Source organism: Mchenga conophoros, linkage group LG4 (genome assembly GCF_057382185.1).
Source record: "Mchenga conophoros isolate Kocher_MC1m ecotype Shallow Benthic linkage group LG4, M_conophoros_male_GT1.1, whole genome shotgun sequence".
In the NCBI taxonomy this organism is placed as follows: domain Eukaryota; kingdom Metazoa; phylum Chordata; class Actinopteri; order Cichliformes; family Cichlidae; genus Mchenga; species Mchenga conophoros.
The window spans coordinates 3,562,662-3,570,110 of NC_140529.1; the positions used below are offsets into that span (position 1 = coordinate 3,562,662).

A 7,449-nucleotide genomic window follows, 5' to 3' on the forward strand; every position below is an offset into this window, starting at 1 on the left:
ATTCAAGCATGCCATTCAGCGTGTTAGTACGAGCTCGGGAGCAGCTTGGGAGAACAAGAAAACAGAGACTGCTTCAGATTGTCTTCCCAAAGTGACTCAACTTTATTCACAAGTACAACAGTTTATATAGAGGGTAAAATTCATGAGACAGCAGATTTATCAGTTTAAACCAGTACAGACCAAGATAAGGCAGCGTCTTCCTGCCCTTGGGTGAAGAAGCATCCTTTGTGTAGTTTATTAGTTCAGCTACAATTGTGATTATCTCAGCGACATATTTTCAAGGCACGAAATAAAGAGTTCTTTCATTAGTGAAATCTGAAACAAACCATTTGGCCTTCAACAGGCGTCTAAAAGATTAAGAAACTAATGTAGCTGAGGGAGTGATCTCTGTGGTATTTCAACCTTGTACCAGCCTGTGATTCTCACACATCAATTCTTGGGTCAAAGAGAAAAATAACTAAAACAAAGGGGCCTTATTGAATGACAGAGTTTTCCTGTATAATGTCACTATAAAACAATATCCAGTAAATGCTCCCATGGTACTAAAATACCTAACAGCAACGTTACCATATAATCTGTTTTCAACAAAGGTTTCACTCCGTCCGGTGTTGATGGAATGATTCAGGCCGTACTCGTCAGGCTTCCCGTCGACCACACGCATTTCAGTCACAAACCCCGTGACTGACAACAAGGGAAACAGCAGAAGAAAAGATGTGAAAAATACTGGATGATGATGATGGAGGATTAACCGCGGTGGTTAAACTGTTTCCTGTCTTTGTGGGCGTACTCACAGGGAAGTTTCCAGGCACGTCAGTCTTGGTGGCTAAAGTCTCCATTTTCCAACATGTATCGCTACAGGTGCAAAGACACAACATTAATCATCAGTGTAAATATTTTAATGCTGTCCAAACGGTGTTTGCTTTGTCTGTCCTCTCGCGCTCACAGAGGAAACGAGGACGCCACCTTCAACCCATCTTCAGTTGGCTCAACCATGGCCGGACTTCCTGTTGGCTTTGTGACAGCAAACCACTTGAAATGAGAGCAAACTGCAGTCAAGCACCACTTACAGCAACCTGTGGACACGCAAATGGAAAGCACTGAGAATCATACAGAAGCATAAGAGCTGTTTATTGTAACACGTGTGTGTGTGTGTGTGTGTGTGTGTGTGTGTGTGTGTGTGTGTGCACATTAATAACACACTGATGTATGTTAGTTTGATTTATGCTATATCTGAGAAAACAATTGCAGAATTTTACATCAAAGTTTCCAAAGCTGATGTTTTGTTGTTCACTCTGTTTTATATTCATATAGTTTGTTGTTTTTAAATCAGTGGACAAAATAAATATTATCACACTAAATCCAGGGTGAAACATAACCAAATAACCTAAATGGTGAAGTCATTATAGAAGTACATGTTGCAAAGGTCAGCCTCCTGTATAGACTGCTAAACTGTCTGGGGGGGCCCTGCCTGTCCTCGTTGGATAAGCTCCACCCCTTTTCCATAAGACGGAGACATTTGTATGAAAATAGATGGGCAGTTAAATAAAAAATAAAAAATATTATGGATGACTCTGTAAATCAAAGTCGGCCTGAGGCAGAAGCAGAAACCATGAGGAGCACAGCACCACTCCCAGAAGGGCACGAAGTGAAGCCATAGCTGCTGAAGAGTGAAGACGTGATGATGGAGGAGATCACAGATGAAGATCTGCTGCCTGCTGACTCTTTATATAGAAGAGTGAGACTATCTCCCCACCAGCAGCTGCACTTATACAAACCCCAGGTGCTGGGATGGCTTTGAACATGTGACATTTTCTGCAAACACATGGACAGTTTCATAAGCACAAAGATTATTCCTGCAGCGGCAGAATCGTATCCACTGTGTGAGAGGTGAACGTCAGACAGTTCTTAGAAAATGTAGTTTCTCTTTAAGCTTTTAACGTCTCTTTTACCCCCATTTGTCTAAAACTACTTGACAGCCCTTCATGTCAGAGGTTTATTATCTGTGCAGGATGGAGCACATGGTCTCAGTCAGGCTGGACACGATCACTCCTACAGGAAGTAAATGTGATTTTATTTCACCTGTGAAATGATGAAAAACAGCAGAATAGCTCACGCTAACAAACGGGTGTTGAAGTGTTTCATTTTCTGCTGTTTCACAGGTCAAAAAGGGCGTCGAAGCAAACTGAAGCTGAGCTGCTGCTGCTGCTGTTGTAGTGCAGCATCTGCTGTGTGCTTCATCAGAGAACCTTCTGTACACAGCAGACAGAGGCTGCTGCCACTGAAGTCCATCTGCTAGAGAGCTTTAAACACTGGTTATTGAAGTGGCTTTGATGATACTGATACACAGTCTTTGCTGCTGTCACAGGACAGGGATCCACCAGGGAGTAGTTGTCAGGATAAAGAGCCTTCGCTTTTCTAAATATAAACTGGATACTTGTAGGAAACTTTGGGAAGCAGCATTTTTCCTCATATCGTCTAAACTGAAGTTAGCTCAGGTGCTTCTTCCATACTTGCTCTGCAGAAAGCCAAAGAGTTTGGAGCTCTGCAAACATTTGCAGCACAGCTGGATGTTTGTAACTTTGGTCACCTCTGTATCATCCCTCAGATTCTTTCTGCACAGCTTTGAAACCACGACAGCACGAGTGATGCTGAGGAGACGTCCAGTTTAAACAGACCTTTATTCCTGGAACACAAACACATGAAGTGATGCTGCTAAAGAAGAACATTTAATCGCACTAATGAATCAAGCATCTGTTTGTCTGTCAGTCTGTCAACAGTTCCTCTGATCGACTTCAGACTTGGTGGGTATTTTGTTTTTGCAGCGGTCAAAGTCGATCAGCGTGTTGCTTTGTCTGCTGTAAATCTGCCTGTACAAAGGGAAACATGCATGTTTTAGATGCAAACTCACAACATGGCTGCATTTTTGTGATTATGTGTATTTTATATTGATTTATTCTATTATGTTTTGTATATGAATCTTTACAAGTGTGTCGATACAAAGGCTTGATTAAAACAAAGGTCTCAGCTGTGCTGTTAGGGATGCTCTCATATTTGTTTCAAATGTAATAAATCAAAGGATTTCAGGCTTTTCATCCTTTTTATTTGTTTGGTTCTAACAGCAGCTGGATAAAAACATGCAGGTGATGAATATAATTGTGTGATATTATGAGCATTGTGAATAAAGAAAGAGCAGAGATAGTAAAAAGGAAACAGGTGATGGACGTGAGATTTTCAGAACAAAAGCTCCTCAGTGAGACGATCACCTGGACACAAGGTCAGGCAGCTGGGACTCATCTAGAGAGCAAAATGGAAAAGTGATCTGTGCAGAACATCACTGTTGATTGCAGTTATTTACATCAGACTTCTTCTCTGAGATAAGAGCACCGTTTCTGGGAAAGATGACAGTATTTCCAGGCTGGATGCTGTTTGCAGGGAGAACTGAATGAAAGTCTCCTGCACCTCAGCGCTGAGGTCCACACCTGTGAACACAGATGAGGTCAATCTGCTGCAGCACGTAGAGCTTTACTGATCAGCAGGTTCAAAGGATTCAGCAGAGCGTAGAGTCAGAGCTAAATGCCACATCACCATAGAGTTTGTTAACAACAGCTTTCTTTGCCCTTTGTCTCGATGGACTGAATCAGGGATACTCGTCATACTTCACCTCAACCACGTCACTGAGAGACCCCAGCCTGACACAGCAGCAGAGATGATGAAAGCAGAAACAGCAAACAGATGCTTCAGTTGTGTTTCTCTCTGTGTGTGTGCGCTCACGCCCACTTGTGTGTGTGAACTTTCCACGTACCTCAGCTTGTTTCTCCAACATGAGCCATCAGGGCTGAAAAACATCACTAACACATGAATTCTTTCTCTTTTTGTTATCACCTGTGATCATGTGTCTCATGTTTCTGTCATTCACCAGTTCTTGTAGAGTTACGTGTAACTAGACTTCTGTGGGACGTAAATGATTGTTTTGTATGCAGATCTGTACAAAGGATGTAAACACTTGATTACAAAGGAGATCTCAGCTGTGTTGTTGTGGATGGACTTCAACGTATTTGTTAAAAAAGAGAATAAAGCAAAGTGTTTTAGCTGTTTGGGAGTTTTTGTTTGATTCCATTCAGTTTTATTTCTATGGAGTCAAATAATAAGAAAGGCTCTAGAACAGCCCTGAGTTTGTCCAGGTGACATTCCTCTGAAGAACAAAGACAAAGAGGAAGAAGGGGACTCGTTTTCAAGTCTTGTTTCTTTCAAAATAAAAGCTGAAATGTTTTGGAAGCATGATAATATTTCAGCCAGGATGGCGTCTCCAAGGAGACCTGCACCTCAGCGCTGAGCTCCACATCACGCCCTGTGAAAGCACAGATATAAATCTGCTGCAGTGAGAAGAACTTTACCCAACACAAGTGTAGAAGTAGACATTTGACTTTACCTACAACCTGTTAACAACAAAGCTTTCATTGCCTCTGCTGTTGATGTCATGTAGGACTAATCATACTTCACATCAGCCATGCACACGTCAGAGGATCTCCAGGCTTTCAGTAATAAAGCCAAGCAGATGATGTGAACATAGCAATAGTAAAACATGCATCATAATCAGCTGTATGTGTCGACTATGTGGCACCTCAGTCTTGTTGGCATGAAGAAAAGTTGTGTAACATGTAGCATAAGGGCTGCAAAGACATCATGTAGACAGCAGTCGTCTGTTAGTCGTAACGTATCTCCTGTTAAAGAGTTAAATGTGCGTTCTCCATCTCTGTCCTCTCACAGCTCGCCGTACACCAACTCCAGCTGTGGTAACCATGGCTGTGCCCATCAACACGCTGAAGCTGAGACGCCACCCGTCACTATGGCGACTCCAATAGGGTTACCTGTCAGCTGTGGACGCATGAAAGGAAAACAGCAGAAACACAGACATGTTTACTGGAACATTTCCTATTGACAGCTTTATGGAAAAGTGGGTTTAAACACTTTTCTATGTTTTATTTTGTTTATTTATGGATTTATTGTGAAAGGAATTTCAAAGGTTTAATTTGACCTTTCCCCTGTTTTTCATACAGACTGGAGACGAATGGATGGTGCTTTCTTTGTTTGTCTAAAGATAATGAATAAAACTCTACAGACATCTTAAACCACCCTCCTTTCTATATATTTTGTTATATAAATGGAAAGTATATAAGACACAAACTGAGCTTATATGATACTAAGGACCCTGGAGGTCAGTCCACCTTTATAATTCAGCACAGCCTGGAGTCTTGGTCTTTTCTTGGATGTTGGTTCCCTTTGTTTCCATCCTCTGTTAAGATGTTTCAGTAATGTTGAGGTCTGGGGAGGCCAATCCATGGCTGACGTCCTGTGATGCTGCATTAGCAGTTTGTTCATAGTGAAAAATGAAGCCACTGCCAATCAGACATTTGCACAGTGGATCAACTTCTGATGGTACTGTCCTGAATTCCACACCTATAATATGTTTGCATGTACTGATGAATATGTGCAGCTGATTTTCAGTCCAGTTCCTGTGTGACAGACGCCAGTCTTTCTGCCTGTGTCCTTCCTTAACAATAGAGCCATCCTTCCACTGAGACTGTTTCTGATGAGGCTTCACTGAGCAGTAGATGGATCCCTCAGCTCATCTAATCGTCCTATTTCTAACACATGACTGTCAGAAACTGTTAATCTGCTGCAGCTCTTTAACTCCTCCACTTCTTTTTTTGTAATCTCTTAGTTTCCTCATCTTTTAAGGTGGCACTGCACACCAGATCCAAAGTCAACATGCTGTTATATGATGGAGTTGAACCTGTAATGGAGTTTGATTTAAACCAATCAGCAATTAAGTGAATGATGATGAGCAAAGATGGTGGAGGTGGTGGATGAAGACCCGGACAGCTGTGGTTGGCTCCTCGTATAGAGCAGAGTGAGGTTGTGTTTGCACATTATTATAAAACCATGTTCACCATATATTTTAGCTGCAGACAATAACATGATTTCTTTGCTGTGGTGATTTTATTCCACTTTGGTAAAATGGAAAACCATCATTTCTTGCTGTAATTCACACATTATTCCAAGAGCCTCAACACGAGCCTTGTAGTCCGACCATATATAGACAAATCAATAGTTGTGTTTGTAACAGCTCACGAACATGAATCGTTCCACATTACTTTGAAATCATTGTAAACTAAACTGGAATAAATGAGTGTTTATATATAGTTTTGTCTCAGCTGTTCATACACAGTGTTTCAGTTCTTATCAGAGTCCCACCGTCTCACTGTGGTGAACCTTTAGCTCTGTTGTAAGCGTGTTGTTAGACCAGGTTTCCCTCATTTAAAAATAATCTCTCATTAGAAATGGACATGATGTCTAAGACATAGAAATGCTTATTATGGGTTCACTTGATGTCACTGAAAAGATGCACATGGGTAACGTGCAGGCCATCCTGCTCCGAGGTTTATCTCCTCACCTCGAGTCTGCGACACTCTCTCCGTGTCCTCTCAGATAAGGGCGCGCACATTTCTGCACGATCTTCTAAATTACAAAGAGCGATTCACAAAACAGAAGCTCACAAAACACTCATCACAAACCAAAAATGGCTCCACTGAGCGTCAAACTGTCACCAGAATTACTGATAATCTAAAGACTCACAGAACTCATTTTGTCTCATTGTGTCTTAGTTTGAGACATAAGTGCATGATCATAATACTGTGTAGTTAGATGAGACAGAGCTGATGCTTGCTCTTAATTATCCTCTTCATGTTTCCCGAGCCTCAGCAGTGGAAGCTACCATGGATAGAAAGACTATGACTCATCTTAAATCTCAAATCTTTGTCTCCAAAGAGCTGCTGATGTGTCCGATATGATCCACAAGCTTAAACTAGGATTATAAGTGTGTGCAGTGATGTGTGTGAAACCTCTGAGGACTCACACGTGTGTGCTTCAGCCCACACACACATATGAAGCACTGCGACCTCACACAGAAGTGTTTTACACATCCAGCCTGAATCCTGATCATTTCTACAGTTTATTAAGTTCAGCTTCACCTGAACATCAGTGATGAAGCTGCTCTGACTCCATCACAGCTCACAGCTGTTGGAATGAGTCAAACAATGAAGAAGGTTCAGAAACAGCTGATGATTTTACAGAAACATGATGCAAACATGAAAATGGACACATGATTTTTTATTAACAGACACTGTTTATGTTTCACTGTGCATGACATCATCAACACTGACACCAGGGGGCGCTCATCAGCAGCCTGAGGAACTGTGATAAGGGAGGGAGACGCAGTGTTGTGTGTACTGCAGTCGGACAGAAGGAAAAACTTCCTCCTGAAAACATTTTCATCCTTCCCAAAAGTGTTTGAGTCAAATGTTACAAATATATAAATACAATAAAACACAGGGTCTTACATAAAATTAGTGATGCAGTTGTGCACTGAGCACCTTTCCAATGTTCCTT

General features: G+C 41.6%; 1 long non-coding RNA gene across 1 annotated transcript; it reads left to right on the forward strand.

Moving 5' to 3' along the window:
• Positions 1 to 4,819: 4,819 nt before the first annotated feature.
• On the forward strand, positions 4,820 to 5,129 carry LOC146575292 (uncharacterized). Its single transcript, XR_014892110.1, has 2 exons — positions 4,820 to 4,954; positions 5,058 to 5,129. It is a non-coding gene; the product is annotated as an uncharacterized LOC146575292 (long non-coding RNA).
• The last annotated feature ends 2,320 nt before the right edge of the window (positions 5,130 to 7,449 follow it).